The sequence below is a fragment of the Anopheles funestus genome, chromosome 2RL (assembly GCF_943734845.2).
Source record: "Anopheles funestus chromosome 2RL, idAnoFuneDA-416_04, whole genome shotgun sequence".
Lineage (NCBI taxonomy): Eukaryota > Metazoa > Arthropoda > Insecta > Diptera > Culicidae > Anopheles > Anopheles funestus.
Genome location: NC_064598.1, coordinates 36,522,749 through 36,541,347, shown reverse-complemented (window position 1 = coordinate 36,541,347; position 18,599 = coordinate 36,522,749). Strand labels below are relative to the sequence as shown.

The following is an 18,599-nucleotide window of genomic DNA, read 5'->3' as shown; positions in this document are numbered from 1 at the left end:
TCACACCACATTCAGTGTCCACACATCGTCCCGCTTCCCTTCATCCTTTCGCTCATACCAACCAAGCAACAATCGCTTAAATGGTGGTAACTGAGCGCTAAGAAAGCGGTACACACTATTCCCGTACCGTCATCACACGGTCCAGTGAGTGCGGTAACTGTTTTCCAACTTTTGGGGCGAAAGGATGAATTTTCACTTGATTCGCTCCGTCGGTGGAGAGAAGATATTGTGGGCAGGAAATACGGAAGTTTGGTCGGATAAGGAAAGGTTGGTGGGGAGGGGGAAGGGAAAGGATGAGGAAAGCAAAGGTACGCGAGGGTCCGGTCCAGTTGCGCTGACCGAAAGATATGGTCAGTCGGTACGGTGGAACGGGAACTCCGGTAAGGATATTCGAGCTCAGAGCCATCGTCGTCGTCGTCGTCGTCGTCGTGGTCGTTGGTGGAAAGTCCACGCTGGTGACGATGATGCTGCTGCTACTGCTGCTGATGCTGCTATTAGTGCCGTGCTTCTTTCTCGCTTCGACCGAGATGGGATGGGAAGATTGGCGCAAGGATACGGACACGGCCGAAAGGTCCTTCCTTGGACGGTTTTCGGCCCCGGTAGTAGAGCCAGCAGGTCGGTGTACCAGTCGCTTGCTTTCTACGGCTGATGCTGCTGCTGCTGTCCAGTTGTTTAAATAAACTTTCAAGAAAAGCTATGTTATTTTTTCACGACTTGCACCCGTCACTAGTTTGGGTTCCGTCGTCGTCGACGTCGTCGTGTAGTTTTAGTCCGGTCGTCCGGTACGGTCCGGTTCCCGGTTCAGCTTGCGGTGAGCGCTTATTGATGGAAATGGGGTTTCGGTCCCGGGGTTTTGGGCCCGCAGGGAATGGGGAAATGCCGTAGGATGCCTCGCACTACTGTGTTTATGTATGTGTGTACACGTGTGTGTGTGTATACATTTGACCGGTGTGTATGTGTGTGTCGTCCGTGTGTCGTAAGGCAAAGGAGAAGAAAATGAAATAGGATCAACCGGACGACACCGCTGACGGGTGGGGTGGTTTTGGGTAAGGATGAGATGGAAAATCGATGCTTGGCGAAGGGTTTGGGGCCAACAGTGGTCAGTGAAATAGCGAACGACACGACACGGTAAACCGACGTGCCTGTTCGGAACGCGATAGAGCCCGGTCGGGACAGGTAATGGGTTCGGGGAAGGGTGGTTAGTTTTTTGAAAAAGGAAAAACCCTGGTCCAATCTTCGAGTCCGAGAAACGGCTAGCGAGTGCCTCGACTGGCCACGACACGGGTCCAGTTTAACTCTTCCATTTTACCCTGCACCTTGTTACCCTCGGCTTTCCGACCCTCCCATCTCAGTTTACCCATCTCAACCACCCACTGTGCTGTGCTTAATTCCTTCGTCGTGTGCGAGGACACGAGCGTCATTTTCTTTCCACGTCAAACGGGTGGTACGGTTCGTCCACCTCCGTATCGCCTTTTCGGCCGAAGGAGCAGTACGTGTACGTGTGCCCGCGGACTCGTACCAACGCTCGTTAAGGGACCGGTGGGCGGGGTAAGTAACGGTAGCATTGGGTCGGAAATTTGAATGTTGGTCAGCTCGCTCTCATTCTCGCTTTTTCTCGCCAGAGATGACGCAAGATGCTGGCGCTGGTTTGCAAATGGTCAGCGTGGGGTGGCATCGAAGGACCTAATACCGATAGTGCTGTTTACGAAATGGTGAGTAAAGATGGTGGCGGTACCGTCTGCTCCACATCCCTCACAAAACTCCACGACGCTTTATTCGGTATGCATATGTGAGCATTAGTGCGGCCTAATAGAACGGGCAAGTTTATTTAGAAATGCGTTTTTGGGTGCTTCCATCTTTCTTTTGGTATTTCGCGAAAAAGTTAAAGATATTTCGATGCCGCTTTTTACCATCTTTTTCCACTGAAAGCACCGATTCGTTAGTGAAAAGGTTGCCGTGTAAAACGTTTCAATTGTAGTTAAATAAAAAGTTAGGCTATTATTTTGAAAAATGAATAACAGTTATTGTTGATTTGTAACATTACAATTGAACCATTACTAGTACATTGGTAAATGCATCCTGGTCACTGCGTCAAATAAAATCTTGTAACTTATTTAAATGGTTGCTACTTATTTTTATGAAAAGAGAAACTGTATTCGAACATGTGTCATGTGTATGTGTCATCCAGATAAAAACAAAATTTATTTAAATTTTCACATTCTATATTGAACCCGTTTAACTGTACTCCTTTTGAAAGAAACCAGCTATCTGGAATTTTTTTCCCCAAGATACACCAACAATCTTTCCGCTTGAGATAACTATATCTTCATTTCATTTATTATTCATCGTTACGGACGTTGAAATCTGGACGTAACGCAATAATGACCGCCGACCCATTCGCTCTAAATCTTCGAACCGTTAAATCTCCTCCCTTTTGGCCACTTCTAAGTGGCGCTTGTACATACACACTCACTCACACGCATCGTTTTACGACGGCATTAAAACGACACAGCGACAGCGGTCTTTTCCGCTCCATTGGCACAAGGACATGAGGCCGAATGTGTGGCCGACAGCAGGAAAAGAAAGAAACCCCCACCATACCGTGTGTACGGTAATCGAAATGATGATGTCTTTTATGTTTTCACTTACGATAACGGAAATGGGGCGACCGAGCGCCCTGCACGGTTGCGACGCATTCTATCGGCGATTGACAGCCTTTTTTATTCCCTTCGTTTGGTGAAAATCGCTGAAAGGGGTTTTTCACCCGAGCCTGCGAACCCATTATCAGTACAAATTGTTCACCGACCGGTTGGTGTCGATTTGCACGAAGAAGTAAAGTGTAATTTTGCTGCCCCGGTTAACTTAAACTTTCCTGCCCGGTGGTTGGTTTACACCGTGTGCAGAACGCATGTGATATAATTTCGTTTTCGGCTGTAAAGTTTATATTGCACCCGCTTTTCCTGGGTGTGGTGTAGGGAAAATTTTTACTACTTACCCGTCACGGTGCGTACAACCGTGCATGTGTGTGTGTATGGTGACGGTGGATTTTCACTCCTTTCGGATGGGTGAAAGTAGTGGGGTGATGGTCACCAAAAGCGAGCCTTTTCTTCGACATTTCCATCTTTCCGCATGTGCCTCTTCAGTGCGCGGTTTTGCGATATCGTATAGAACGAACGAGCATAAAATTAAACTGACGCCACGTGTGTGTGTGTATGTTCGCCGTGTATTCGCCGATTGGTCGTTTTGTGCCGGCGGACAAAGCTGGATGGATAGGAACTCACCCTACGTTTTCTTAATGAGTGAGCTCGGTTTCGGTTGCCCGGTTTTCATGTCGATATCGCACCGAAACCATTCCTTTAGCCTCTTTTCTTGCCGTGCACACCACGCGTACACCCTTCACCAGCCGGTATTGATTTCTTTTATCCCTTTTTGGTCCAACTGGAGAGGGTACGAACCATCGTCATCTTACAACTGCGTCCGGTTGTGCAGGCGGACAGCAAAAGGACACATTTAAATGTTTATCGCAATAAATAATTTTATATGAAATAGAAAGGACACAGTTTCCACCGGTGAGGAAATGCAACGGGGGAAAAACTCCTGCTTGGTTCGTATTTCACCACGGTGGAAGAATGTATGTGCGAAGCAAATTAAAGTATTCAAGGATTGCAAACACTCAAAGCGATCTCGGCCCCATCTTCTTCCCTCAGTCCTATGACCGTCGTAACCCGGTTTTCCTTTGATTACGTTGAAAGGAGATCCTTAATGTGGAGACCACACATCCGTTTCAGGGGATGGTGAGGTAATAAAATTTTATACGGCAATTAATCCCCACGCGTTCGTCCACGGTTGTGTTACACGCGCGTTGGCGGCAGATCGCGCACTTTTGTCGTTCCGTGCTGGTTGGGGAACTTGGGAACCAACTCGGTAAGGATTTGTTTCATTAACAGCAGCGGGCGGTTAAAATGAAGCAAGCAAGTGGATCTGCTTTTATTTACAATTCACTTTAAGGTGGTTTCGACCACATGCAGCACGGTGCACATGGGATTTGAAATTATCGGGTGTGATTTGTTCATCTTTTAGCTAAATCTTATTAAAATTCGAAGATCGGTATACTTATTAAATTTAATCGACACAAGCGCTTACGCAAACTGCTGACCATCCGCTTTTATAAAGCTTGCAACATGGAGGTGACAGGTATGCAATATGGAATAGTTGATAAGTTGCTGGTTTGACAACCGTTTCAAACGTAGTTCAGTTCTCATCCGCCAGGTTATCGAGCAGACTGTGTTCGAAAAACATTTCTGAACTCTCCACCATATTGAGAATAAATAAAAAACATTGCGTATCAAATTAATAAAATTGGTAATTTACTCAGAGAATGGACCACCCATACAGTTATATGCCATTTTTAATTTTTATTCTCATGATATCTATGATCTTATAATGAATCACACGCGGTTACATGTTCGACTGAATTTGTATGATTACCAAAATAGATCATCCTTCCAAAGGCGACAACATTTCCTTGAAGTATATAGGATTAAATTGCTTACACGTGAGCTCCTTTTCTCCATTTTTTTTCTTCTTTTTCTGTTTCATCAGTTCAATTTCCACAAATTTGTTTGTTTTCTACGATCGCTTGGACACTGTCCAGTCTAGCTCATGAACCTCTGAAGAAGGTATTTATCCGGTCTTTCACAAATGTATATGTAGGTTTGCAGGGGTTTTTGTATACAAATTCTATTTCAAAAAAAGGCTAGCATTTTACTCACGGCCAAAAACCAAATTGCGTCACTGCGAACGTGTTTGTATGTGTTGTATCAGAAGAGCGACACGAGCTGCTAGAAGGTGAGATCATATTTCGTGACAAAACAAACGCTGGCAAAAGATTCGTCCCTTGGGGTGAACTCACTTACGTGAGACCCGGGTGACGAGCGCCGTAAGGATTATTGGCAAAGAAATCGATCGAAACGTACATCTTTTATCGAGCTGGTCAACTTCAGTGAAGAGGGAGCAGATGGTAACGGCCCTTCCTGAACGGCTAAAAACGGACACACGCAATGGTTCAAGAGCTTTTCTCGTTTTTACTACAAAACTGGCTTGTCGCTTTCCGTTTCATGCATATTTTCCGATGAATTGGCTTCAAATCTATTCCATCGATTACGTTGCTTGTTTTTTTTTTACCGAGAAAAGACCTTTTATTTTAGCTTTAGTGAAGGCTAAGAGTGAAAATGACATCCAGTCGCGGCTTTGATGTTCACTGGCGTCCTGCAAAAGTGGGTTACTCGTACGATCGTGTTCGTACTACGATTAAATTTCATCTTTTGATCGATTTTCTTGTAATTGATTTTGGCTTGGAAAGAGAAACCATCTATCGGGGGACTGGTTGATTTTTTCCCCTTTTGTTCTGTTAATCAAGAGTTGATGATTGTTGTCAACGCAACAATACGATTGAAGAACACAACGAAATCTATTGTTACACCCGCCGGACGAAACCGAACGTTCCCGTGGTGTCTCTTTAATCTAGCAAACGTTGCAAATGCAATCCAAAAATAATATAAAAAAAACCTCCCACACACACTAACACCATTGGTTGGATGAGATAAAAGAAACTTCAATGCAAAAAGGACACGCGTGAAAGACCAAGTGACATACGTGAGTACGCATCAGAAGAACGCATCCTCTTTTCCGTTTTGCCGCGAACGCATTTGCACGTGGAATGATGCAAACACAAAAAAATTGCCCATGCTGGCTTGTATACAACAGAAAAAAAGGGATGAGGAATAAATTTTCCTCCGGCGCATGGGGTAGAAAATGAAAATGAAAAACACAAGAGCGTATTTTGCAACCCCCCACCGTAAGCGTACCTTGGAGCGGGGGAGGAAAAAGCAAAAAAAAAACGGAAAGCTGGACATAGGACAAAGACGTGTACAGTACAGGGTAGAAGAAAAAAAACACCCTAACACACACACACACTGATCCTACGCAGTTGGGGTTTCGGAATGAACTAAATAGAAGGGGGTGCAAAAAAGGGCGAAACAAGACAGCAACAACAACAACAACAAAAAAACACATCACGCAAGATGAAGTTGATTTGCGAATGGCGTGGCGCGAAAGGGATGCAGTGAAAGGAGTGGACCGTAGGCACATAAAGAAAAGCGGTCGACGTCGCCTAAAGAGCGGCGCCGAAGTACTGACGCTTGCCACTGACCAAGAAGAAGGATGCTGTGGCGATGAATAAGAAAGAAGGGAGGGATAGAACGTTCGCCCACCCAACCCCATCCTGCCGCTCACATGCGCGTGTGTACTTGCACGGGCATAGAAAGAAGGAATAACATTCCTGTTTGCCTGCAGGAGGTTTCGTCCTCAACCGTCCACACCACGTGTGTGTGAGTGGGGTGCGGAAAAAGGGAAAGAAAAGTGGAAAAAATTGGAAAAAAAACTCTTCATCTTCCCGAGGCAGAGGAAAGACGGTGGTCTGAGTGAAGTTTTACTCGGTGGACATGGAGGAAGGATTGCGAATACATGTACATACATTCGCGAACCCTACACACACACACAATACTGGGAGCGCGGTCGGGAAAATAGAAGGAAACCCCAAAGGGAAAAATAGCACCATTGGCCATCCGTCCGCGCTTATCCCTTTTTTTTCATTGTCGATTTTCCTTGCGGCCGAGTCGGTCAAAGTATATACATGTGTGTGTGGGCATTTTTTTTCTTTCTTGCCTTCATTTTTATCGGTGACGAGGGACACATACACAATACCCACACACACACAAAAAGGGGAAAATACCGCGACCGTGTGTTTCATCTATCGCATCCTAGCGCAAAGGGTGGTTTGTTTTTTTTTATTTCGCTCGCTACTTTTTTCCTATTTCTTTTAAGATCTGTCTACGGTGGAGCGGTTTATGGGATCGGGAAAAAAGAGGCAAACGGGAGCAGCAGAGGGTTGGAAAGGGAAGTAGGCCCGGCGGCCGAAACGACGTCGCGCTGTTTTCGCTGGAAAGTTGGAAGGGTTTTTTTTTATTCTTCCTCCGATTATTTTTCATCTTCAGTCACGGCTTTTCTTACCCCTCGACGTTTGGTGGCCACCGTCGTCGTCATTTGCCGGACGTGCATCCCTCCTCTTATCTGCAGGACCTGCAGGTTTGGCTGCCCTGTTGTGTGGGTGAATGTGTTTTGTTTTTTTTCTTCTTTATGCTCGTTTTGTTTTGGACGGGCCCACTGGAGACGCTTCCGTCCACCGTTCCCCCGGTGGTCGCTTGATTGACGTAATGCTGGGTGGCATGTACGCAAAAAAAGGGGACGCAAATGGTTGCAAAAGGAACAATTTCTTCCATCCGCCTAAGTCTTTGCCGTGAGTATCCTTATCCTCACCGGAACACGTGTGACGGCGTTCTGACCAACGGAGTAGTACTCCCGCATGCACAGGCTATCAGCAAGGACTCCTGCCAGTTGCCATCTTTCAAAGAAAAAAAAGAAAAAGAAAAAAAAGATGAAAGTTTTTCATCTTCATCCCCAAAAACATTCCATTTTCTGTGGTGTTGTTTCTGGAGCGCGGCATGACCGTTACGTGATTTTCGGTGCGTTTTGTCGCACTCTCCCATTCAACCTCCAAATGTACGGCGCGATGCTGGAATGACCGATGTACGTCCCTGAAGGCGTTTTCTTTGGTTCGCCTTTCGGGACTTTCGATTCCGTTCCGCCAGTGAGTCACGCGGAGCAAAGAATGATTTGTCAACTGTCCGGGGACGCATTGATTTCGTTTTTTTTTTCTTCTTTCGTTCCTTGCGCGCCACTCTGTCAACTGTGTCTTCCTTTTTTGTGCGGAGGGATCTTTAGTTTTGCGTATGTTTGAGTTGAGGGTAGGCTAACGATCCAAAATAAAAACAACACCAAGAAAAAACTCACTACAAATGTCCGCAGTTTTTTTTTTATTTAAGCCGCCAGAAGCAGAGGCTAATAGCGAAGAAAGATGACGATGGGACCGGAATGTGACTGTGGCTTAACGGTTGTGGAAAATCGCGCAAAACCCCTCCAAAGTATAGAGAGTACGGTGGCCGTGATGTAGAATTTTGTGTGCCTTCTTAGCGGAGAGTACTTATGTCATGTTATTTGTTTCACTTTTTTGTTTATTTGTTCTGCAGCTTCTTTGCCTTCTCTTGCTATTCTCAGCAGTTCACTTGTTCTTTATTTACGCTGGATAATGCCCCAAGTGATAATATTTCTGATAAGTTTTTTGTATAAACATAAATTAAATAAATTAGTCAAATTGATTTTACACGGCATTGTTACTGTTATATTTGTAAAGTAGTATCAATTTGTAGTAACAAATAACAGGACAAAATTTAAGATAGGTTTTTGGAACTTTGTGATATGTGTGTAAATATATTATAAGAAACGAAAGTTATGAGTTAACAAAATTATTATTGCATTGCTGGACACTCGCATGAGATATTGCTTCGATCAATAAAAAAAAAGTTTAATTTCTTTGTTAACAATTGTAACATGAATGGACAAAGCAGACAGCAATGGTCAATTGTATGAGTATCTGAAGAATTTAAATTGCTATTACAACATTGCGAAACAAGATGCGAACCCGTTGCGTAACCCATGTCTACCTTTGCCGCACGAGAAATCATCACCGAACAAAGAAACACCCCGAGTACGGGAAGCACTAGGACACTTCGTAAAAGGAACCGAACGTAAACACGCTTTCCGGGAATTGAGTTGTATCCATGTGTATGTGGATGTGGGCATTTGCCATCTCGTATGGATATGAGTTCACGTGTGTCCTTGTGCGGCTGCTTCAAATTGACGGTCCACTTATCCGCACGGCCCACTGCAGCGCTACCCTTCGGCTGGTCAGCGAGATTGGGTCGAGAAAAAGGGTGGCTAAAATATCGCGTCCTTTTTCAACGTCTCTCCCCCCGTCACACCACCGTCGCACATATACCAACCTCCCACCATACACACACACGCGCGCCACATATTCTTCTCTGGTAAAAGGAAGAAAAACGATTGCTACGGTGAATGAATGGGAGCGAGGGTGGGAAGAGTTTGGGGGAGACTTACCACCTTTCTTTTCCATCGAAGGCAAAAGGGATCGCATATAAGGAGTCGCCCTCGCCCATTGCCATCGGTGCCCGAAAGGCAAAAATTCGCTGAACGCGCTAGTCCCTCTTCAAGTGTCCTTTTTCCTCAGCTTCACCTTGCCACACGTCCAATCTTTGCCACCGGGTTTTTTTCCATACCGCACCTACGACCTACCGCTGCCACAACCGTCCATCGAAGGAGGCCCGACATAAAAGGGGACCGCGAGGGTGAGGCTCTTTTGGGACGGTGAAGTTGAAATGAACGAAAAAGGATTCACCAGCTATAGTGCTGGCACTGGCAAGATCCCTTCCCTATTTTTTGCTGCGCCAGGACGCGTTTTCTTCTTCGCTGGACCGATTTCGATTAATCCCGACCCAGCATGAAGAGCGGGGGGCGGGGAGGGTTGCCCGGTCGGCCGAAAGGGAAGATGGTCGTCAATTTCAGCGAAAAGACATCCTCCAACAATCTCCATACGAGTCCGACTGATACGACCATCGCCAACCGGACGGCGAATGGGTACGACGATGGACAGTGGGTTTTCGCGCTCGCATAGAAACAAGCACACCGGCAGCTTCCTCCCATCAGCCCACCGCGGGTTTCCGTCCACCTACCGCTTTCCGGCCTGTTTCCGGTCGTCTAAAGCGTCGTTGCTTCGCTTACGATCTCGCAAACTCGACCCTTCTGGTGGATCCTTGCAAAAACGGCGGCTAATGCGGTAGCGGTAGCCCGAAAGAAGCCACGGACGGCACAATGGTGCTGTGGCGTGGGTCGCGAAACTTGGCAAACGGTGTACCATCTTGTGCTGACCGGTGCAACAGTGCCGAGCGCGTTTTAGAACAATTATTAAAAGTTTTTAAAATCTAAAAACAGCTGTTTAAATTTTTACAGTTCATTTTTTTCTAATCAAATTGATAATCAAAAAGTTGGCTTATTGTTATTACGACTAATTCTTGTAAATTAGAGCAAAAACCATTTAAGTCCAGAAGTTTTATTGGCCATAAATGTACGAACAAAGCCATAATAGGTGAAAGCTGTAATACGAATTGCATAAATGAAGGCGATTTTGCATTCCAAAGCTGCAATACAAAATTTACAGTAGTTTAAAATATGAATAGTGATGCCGAAAACGAACATGCACTGTATACGTGAAGCTCATGTATGTCAGTTGGTGGTCAGTGCTGGGATGAGATGAAAATGTATGGCTGAGGTGGACAGCAGCACCAGCAGCATCATCGTCGTCGTCGTAGCTAGTGGACCCGTAGGCGTTTGTAGTTGGCAGAATTTTCGCTGACCCTCCTCGCACTTAACGCCCGCACGTGAACCCCCCGCCACCACCGTTTTCCGTGCCCGTACGTGTGCATGAACATTGTATGTGAGCCGGCGTCGTCATCATCATCGTCGTCGTCGTCGTCGTCGTCGTGGCAAAAATCCACCCTAGCGCGTCGTTTGCGAGGGAAGTTGCTTAGTTGGATTGGATCCCCTTTTTTTCCTTCAAGGCGGATTGAAAGGAACCGCGCCATAGAAGGTGAAGAAGGTAAACGTGGAACGAGTGAAGGATCCGGGTCGGTTAAAAAGGACACACAACAGCAGCAGCAGCAGCAGCAGCATCGGTCCGCGTCGGTGGACTTTCGTTTCGCGCGTTCAGCCGGCCGGGCACAAGATTGAAGCGTAGAAAAAGAAAAAGCGAACGGAGCAAGATAGCGCACAGGAGCATTTATATTCTTATCCTTGCGACAGCGCGACCGTTGCGCGACCGGGATGCGCCGCGGGTGGTCACCGCGGGTGGAAAATGGAGGACCGTCCGGTTCGGTGCGCTCGAGCATATATATATTCGGTTCGGTCGATCCCATCTCGTCCCGTGGGGAGAGTCCCAAGTGGGACAAACCGGACCCAATATCCATCTCCTAGCTACCGGCCGCTAGCACAGGCAACTGCCTTTCCTGCCAACACGGAAAAATCCAACCCGGTCGCCCCACCCTCCTGGTACGGGGTTTGGTTTTCGTTCGCATCCGCAGTGGAAAAAGATCACTTTTCTGACGTTGACGACGACGCTGATGGTCGAGAAAAAGGCAGCTTCGAGATGGAAAGTGCTTCATGGCTGTGGGTGTGATGGTGTGGTGGACGACGGTATCCTGTCGTGTGCACATGTGTGTATATAAATATTTTTTCCCTCGAAGAAGCTGACGAAGGTGATGGCATTGCGCGCATTTCGCATCCGTTGGCATAGTTGGAATCATTCGCGGATCAATTGTTTTGTGGACAAAACTTGAACAAATCAATTCGTTGAGTCTACCAAAAAGGAATGCAATTTTTTCTACAATTATCATAAAGTAAAGTAATATACAGTTTCATTATTAATATAGCTATTTCAAAAATATTTTTTCTCAAAGCAGGTTTTCAAAAGGTTCTAAAAATAATTTCAGAGTACTAAAACTTTAAAATAGTTGAAAATTGAAAGACTTTCGTTTAGCTATTTCAATTTTATTTATTTGTTTTTTTTATGTATTTACTACATTGCATTTCACCAGCTTTATAATAAAATTATAGAATTCTGGTTTATTATATAACTTATTTGAGATGAATTATGATTTATGGTTAGACAAGATTTCAATACAAAATGGAATATATTTCTGTATTTATCCCAGAGTGGGATTTTCCTCAATGCACAAAAAAAACTGTCAAACGTCCAGTGTGCCAGGACGACCAGAGCTAGGGAAATTTTTGCATTCTCGTCCTGCCTACCCGCGTTTCCATTTTCCTCACCATTTACCATCAGCAGTGAGCACAAACAAGGAGAAAAGAAGGCTCATCGCTGAAGAATGACAGCCTCCTCCAACGACGCCGAAAGGACAAACGGACCAATCTTGGAGAATGGGAACCGTGCTCGTTGAAGCGCAGTGCACACCAAAAAGGACGAGGACGCACACACCAACACACACACACACACGTTCGATTCGCCTGCTGTTGCTGCTTAGCGAATGTGGCTGCCGTGTGAAGCGGCTTAGCCTTATTGCGAAGCGTACCCGTACCCGGGGAGAAATTACCGAACGCTGCAAATGGCAATGACCACCAGCACGTCTCGCATCCTACAGCCACACACATACACACACAAACACCGCAAGGAAAAGGAATAAAGAATCTCCACCGGGACGCAACGAAATGTGCTCTCGAGGAGAAGGAACGTACAGAAACCATCCTCGGGTCGATGGAGTTCGGCTGTGGATGGTTTCACGTACGCGTGGAAATAGGACCCCCCCACACCTTCCCCCCGGAGGCACCACCCGGGTAAGGGGTGGTCGCTGTATGTGTGTGTGTGCTCATCTGTACGTGTGACGCTGGCTGGACGCTGACCGGACGTAAAGTGGGCGAACGCTCGATAGACTCGCGAACGGTCACCGAACGGTCGCGGCCTGCTTATAAACTTAAGCTTATATGTCGCGCATTTTCTCGCAGGACGATAGACTTCTTCCAGCACGTATGTGTGGGTGATCATGTTTGTGTGTATAAATAACCGTCCGTTGCAGGCATGCTGGCAGGCGTTTGCGTCCAGTATCCACCCGGAACCCAGGGGGGGGGGGGGAGATGAAATGTTCCTTTTGCTATGCTCGCGATTCACATCATCCTCCCTAGCCGAGGTTGTCGAGTTTCGCCGCGTTTCGTATGGTGGTGGGTGGTAGAAAATGAACGAATGATGTCCTCGTTCTTTGCACCCGTTAACCATCCCCTAACAGAGCCTGCGATGGTAGATGCGAAATTGAAGAAGGTTCCTTTCGGGTTCCTTTTGTCGCTGAAGCGCGTTGAATTGAATTGGATCGGAAAACGCAGGGAAAATTGTGGCCTCTATCCATCGACGGGACGGCTTTTCCACGATAGCCATCGCGACCATTGCGCGGACGGTGTGTGCGTGTGTGTATGGGACCCGTCTTTGGCATGATGCTCGTTATCATGCCCGTATGTAGCCGTGTGTCTGTACGTGTGCATCCCATTTGTACGTGTGTGCACCTTTCTATTCTTCGACCGTTGGTGGTGGGGGGTTGTCCTTTTCTTTTCGTCGGCACGGATCATGAGAAGGATTTTCCACACGCATCGCATCACACTGCGTGTGTGTGTGATGCCCGGCGAGAGGGGTTCGGTCGGCCGTATCGCGCGCAATATCCGCCGACCGAAGTGGGCAAATCAACCACCCTTCCCCACCCACGGCACTTTCCGAAACCCTCTCTTTTATGCAGCATCTCCTGCATGCTGCGGAAAATGGTAGGGACTTCACTAGGAGGACGCAATTTGGCGTCCTGATCCGCCAACACCAGTGTGTTTATCATTGACCGGCGCACGAGGGCGTATGTGTGTGCAATATTGCTATTAGCAAACTTTCCTCCTGCGCTTTCCATGTTCACCTTCCCCGCGTTTTCCCACCACCCAAGAGTACATTTGTCCGCCTGCCTGTGTTTCGTTCCCTCAAAGTATGTTTGTGTGTGCGAAGAGTGGATTAGAATGGGTGGAAAATTAGAAAGAGCCGGAAGGGAAGCGAGAACGGTGAGAAATGAGATGGAAGGTGAAAGATATTCTTGGATCCTTCCCAACATCCGCATCCGCAACCGATGGTAATGCCGGGGAAGGCAGCCAACAACCACGGGTCGCACCTTTCGTCAGCCAGATCCAAGGGAAAAACTCGTGCGGAAAAGCGACGAACGCGAGCGCACTCGATAAAGATGTAGGATGTATTGGCGGCGGTAAATAGCCGTCCGGCCGTGGGCCTTTTTTCTTCTAAAATAAACTAAGCACATCTGTACCGTACCCTGCCGATCGTTTCATCCTTCCCAAAAACGGTTGTCCCCTGATTTTCCGGCCGTGTTTGATGCGGTTCGGCATTTTCCTTCTTGCGTTATATAATTTATTATACACGTGTTTTTTTTTCTTTGCTTCCTTTCGCTCGACTTTTTCTACTGCTGCGGCACACAATTTTTCACGCTGATCTTGCTACTGACCTGTACGCTGACCCAACGCGGGACGCGAATTCATTTCTGTTTTTTTTCTCCATTTTTTTTTTTTGTTCTTCATGTTTGCACTTTTCTCACCCAATCGCAAGGACACATATGGCAGTGACAGACACGAGGTTCCCTCGTTGGCCGTTCGTTTTATTTTTCACTGTCACCTTTTTGCCACCGTGCCTTGGTTCACCCGTGCCGCCCCGAGATGTCCAATCAAGCGCATCGTCCAAACGGCCGATCGAACCATAGCGGTCGACATAAGGGACGCGTACATGACTCGGCGTCTTCGAATCGATTTTCACTACCCAGGGACCGGGGCGCGGGTTTGTCGCGTGTGCGGAACTAATGACCACCGGTGCACATATGGGAGAGCCACCATGGACAACGGATGTGGACGAAAGTTGAACCTCGCTTTTTACCATTCGCTTCGAATTCCGCGTGACCGGTAGCAAACACTATGTAGGGCTGTTTCGTTGACCTTATTTAATGTGTTTGTGTTTTTTTTTGTTGTTGTTTTGTTTCGCCTTTGCTACTAAGGAAGACTCTTTGTATTTATTGTTTGTTGTTCTCGGATCCTTTGCAACATCTTCATAGAAAAAAAGAATGCTTTTTCTCTCACAGTTTTCAGTGTCACGTATAAATGAACACTTTTAGACAAATTTATTTCGTTTTTTTTTTAGGTAAAATGATGAGAAATTTAACAAGAAATACGAATTTTGATTAAACATGTGTTAGTATCGAGTTGTGGAAAAATAAATCTTCTTGTCTCGAAAATGTTTACAATAATCGAAGTTAACAGTGGATAGAAGCTAAACATCGATCAAAAAATAGATTTAAACCAATTGCTTCAAGTTTGTTTCAAAAGGAAGCTTGATCTTTCAGAGTCTCAAATGGCCAAAAAATGTAGATCAAAGATGGAGGAGAAGAAATCTGTCTTAAACCAATATTATGAAATTGACCTATTCTTTCAACGAATGGTGACTTATGATGAAAAATGGGTCAAACACGACAATATTGTGCGAAAATGATCATCTTCGATATTTGATGATTTAGGCGCGATTAAGCAGCTCAAACGGTGGTTATACTAGAACTTACGGCTAGGAGGGTTTTGTTGTGTTTTTGGTGCAACACTTACTTTGGTGCAAGATCCAAAAACCAATTCAGTTAATGATAAAAATTCTCTCTCATCTTTAAGCTCCTGGGAAGTGCAAAAAAAATTTCTTCAATTTTTTCAAACATCCCTGCGAAGTTTATATATCAGTGAACTAAACCTTTAGCTACTTTTAGTCTGCTAAATAAATAAATATTGCTACTGTGTGGCGTTCATCAGTTATTCCAATCTCGCTTGTTTCAGCCCCGGGTTTTTAATAGTTGCATCTTTCAATCAATTTTTATCAAACTCTACAACACCATTCCCAGGCACGTCGTTGTCAGCCACCACGTTGACACGTTGATTTAAGGGGCTGTTGTCTATGTCCGGAGGCATCGCACAGCGGATGATCACGAAACCACGACACTGGCCCAGTGCAGTTTCTACGCAAACCGCGCAAAAATAAAATTTCGTGCCGAAAGTTATTAACGAACTCAAGCCCCTCAAAAGCCTCCGATTCCCTCCCAGCAATGGTACAACCACAAAACCATACGTTTTGCGTTCGATTTCATGCAAATTTGCTTCCTTTTTTGTAGCTTCATCATGCGTTTTTTGTGTGTGTTTTGTTTGGTTTCCTTCTTGCGTGCTGATGTGTGGGGCTGCCCGTCTGTACGTCGCATGTGTGTTTTTTTGTTTGGTTCATTCTTTTTTGAAAGCTTCTTACTCAGCTCGAGTCTCATCGATCAAAACGCATCTACACCCCAAAAAGACAGCGACAGTTGGTGCGAAAATCCGAGACTCACACATACAGGTACATATAACCGACAGCAACAAAAAAAGAAAGAAAACAAGTGACGCATGGTTGGCATCGTCTCGTTCGTGGGGAAGGGGACGGGGAAAGGATCGGGTGGAGCACACCTGTGGTCGGGGTTGACGTTTGGGGTGTATATCCGTGCATCGTATGTCGGACTTTCGGGCTTCTTATGCTTTTATGCTGCACTTACACTGCAACCGGGCGCGGCGGCTGACGTCGCGCAACAGCAGCTCATCCGTCAGCCGGTGTTGGTGTCCGTCCACCAAAAAGGGTTCCTCGTTTTTTTTTGCCTTTACCCCCGTGAGTGCGCCGTTTTTGCCGTTTTTGTTTTGCGCTGCTACACTCATCAGGTTCGTGTGTAACTCTATCGGGATATCCCCCGCGTGCGCGCGGACTATTTTCTGCGAGAAATGGCGAAAGAAAGACCGAAAGCAAAGCACCGCTACAGTGGACGCACACGCAACAACAAAAAGCAAAGACAACGAACCAACAACGAGTAACAAAAAACGTAGCTCGAAAGGGAAAACATAAAATAAATATCATAATACTCACCCGGAACACCCTTTGGGAGCGTTTGGGCAGCGAAACTATGCAACAGCAACAAACAGATAAAAAAAAACACGAACCAACGGCATGGCTTCAAATTGAAGGAAGCCGCACCGACGGTAACTCCACTTGCAGTTGCACTTGCATCGACGACGATGACGGACGGAGAGACGATGTGTGTGCGCGCGTTGGGCTGGCGCTTGAGTTTCAGTTTGGGGTTTTGTGGAAAAGATTTGCCAAGGATGACATGCAACGAGCACATCGCAGGAAAGTAGTGGATGAGGTGGATGGTTTGAACTCTACCCTTCCGCATACCGACAGCCCACCTCCCAGGGGTAATGCATCGCGTCACGGCAAGGGGGAGGAAGTAGGCGAACGTAATAAAAGAAATAGAGCGCGTATAATATGACGGACGGACGAAATGGACGCGTTTTCTTTCGGATTTTTTTGTTGTTGCTAAACACATTTTCGCTTCCAACCACGCTAAAGTGTCGTCTTCCCCTTTGGTTTTTGCTGTTTTTTTTTGTTTTGTATTATAGTGGATCATCGATAGGGTGAAGGATAGTGGAGCCGTTTGCTGTAGGGAAGTAAAAAAAACAGCAGGGCTACTATATGAAGGCCACCGTAAGCGCTGATCGCATACCCGCGGTAGATGGATGAGTTTTTTGTGTTTTCTTTATTCCATTTCTGTTCTCTTCAGTTCGCCCCCTTGCGATACGACCGAAAAGTGAAGGGGGTCGCGTTTTCTTTACCCTTCGTTCTTTCCCTCACATCACTTTTCCCCTGTACGCACTTGTCTGTATTTATGGGTTCGTTTTCTTCCTCCATTCTCTACGCGCTAACATTAGCTGATGGTGCTGCTTAATGTATCGTATTTTGCAAATAATAATAATCGCCGTATTATTTTACACTGTGTCCTCTTTCCCGCCGGCTTGATTCCATTCGAGACGGCAGGGTTTATGGGAAGGAGATCGCAAAACAAGTGCCATTCACACGGCACACGGTTGGTGCTGCGGTTTTCGCTGCGCGATTTCATTACCCGGCCGATCGCGTTTCGACTGATGCGGGAACTCGGTATGGTGGAATATTACATTTTCCCATTTTTTTTCTCTCCGCTTTTGCTGGAGTTTGGTTCAGATCGGTTGCTTCAAAAAGTATGCTTTACGAAACAGGATCAGGAAGCCCAATTTGTGCAAATATAGAATCTAACATATTTTGCCTAGATAATTATAATTCTTTTAATGGTAGAAATTCACTTTCCACCATAAGCGTTAGATGCTCTAGATCGAGCTCATGTGTATGTACCAAATAACTAAACGTCACCATAGCTTACGAGGACGTTATTCCGAGTTTATATTCCTTTGGAATGCTTTAGTTTATCTGAAGATTTTGAGTAAATTAACTAAAGAATTGGATAAATATTGAGAAACTATTGAATTTTTGAGAGAACTTTATTTATTTAAATTTTTGACTGTGTGGGATTTGATAAACACATTTATTTTTACTAAGGTATATGCATTAGAAGTCACTAAGAAAAAACTACAGTTCTCGGCTCGAAAGATTCTCACCTCGTTACAAGCAAAACAAAAATAGTATTCGTCGTCAAATATTAATATCCTATCCTATATTTAATTTCAAAAACTGTGGCTGAAAAGAACACAATTCTGCATAAAGTATGAGTTTGACATGGGATCTTCCTACCTTCACGATTTGGTTTATTACTGTTTCTTCAATAATTCCGATATTCAGTTTTTGCATGATATGTCCGACATCAGACTAAACGATTTTCTTCCCACATTTGCTTGGTTGCGAAGCTTCTTGATCTTCGGGTTTTGAAAGCTCACGAATCATTTTGATCAAACAGCTGTTGCGCGGTTGCAATTTTTCACCATTAACAACCACTAAGTGTCCAGATATCTTAAGATCAATGTGTGTTTTATTTTTCCCTTTAGCTCAAAAATATTCTGGAGTTAATATAATTAAGAAAGACTTGCTGATGTATAAAAATTAAATTCATCCGTTTTGCTTGCGACATTGTTTTTGATTACTAGAAGTTGAGTCTCAT

The 18,599-nt window shown here is 45.5% G+C and overlaps 1 protein-coding gene across 1 annotated transcript in view; it reads left to right on the top strand.

Moving 5' to 3' along the window:
* Positions 1–18,599, top strand: part of LOC125760511 (coiled-coil domain-containing protein lobo) — a 160,579-nt gene that overhangs the window by 83,424 nt on the left and 58,556 nt on the right. The window lies entirely within an intron of this gene.